Raw genomic sequence first — 542 nt, 5'->3', positions numbered from 1 at the left:
CTCTTCCCTCTCATCTTGTTACAAGATATCCTCAGCCTTCTGCGAACAGAATGCGAATAAACACTAAGACATACATGTTTATAACATTCAAATTCAACGAACCTGTCGCCTGTGAACGAACCATGAAAACAGACAATAACCCATTTCGTCGCTCCTCAGGTGAATTTGTTACTGTGCCTTTTCGCAAATCTTTTCCAAACGGACAGTCAGATCAGCGCGGCACTTTATTACGGTCTGTTGCACACTCTGCCCTAATTTTTGGCACTATAGAGTATTGCCAAATGTACTTAATTATAGCGTTTACACTAGAGACGGCGTAGTACCCTACAGCATGAAGGCATTCGAACAGGTGATGTGTCGTACTCTGCCAATGCTGCCTCACGTTTCGCTTGTTCGAATGCTTTCCCGGCTAAAGGATACTACGCTATTAAAATCAAGAGTAAATGACATGATTGATTACATCTAGCATTATACTACAGTGCCACAAATTAGGGCAGGGCGTTAAACAGGCCGTACTAGAGTGTCATTTCGATCCGACCAAA

At 42.8% G+C, this 542-nt stretch overlaps 1 protein-coding gene across 1 annotated transcript in view; it reads left to right on the top strand.

Annotated features, from left to right (window-relative positions):
• Positions 1 to 542, top strand: part of LOC119586699 — a 12,709-nt gene that overhangs the window by 7,339 nt on the left and 4,828 nt on the right. The gene's annotated exons all lie outside the window — the stretch shown is intronic.

This window comes from Penaeus monodon, chromosome 21 (assembly GCF_015228065.2).
Source record: "Penaeus monodon isolate SGIC_2016 chromosome 21, NSTDA_Pmon_1, whole genome shotgun sequence".
Classification (NCBI taxonomy): Eukaryota; Metazoa; Arthropoda; class Malacostraca; order Decapoda; family Penaeidae; genus Penaeus; species Penaeus monodon.
The sequence above is the reverse complement of the archived record's forward strand: the minus strand, read 5'-3'. Positions and strand labels throughout refer to the sequence as shown.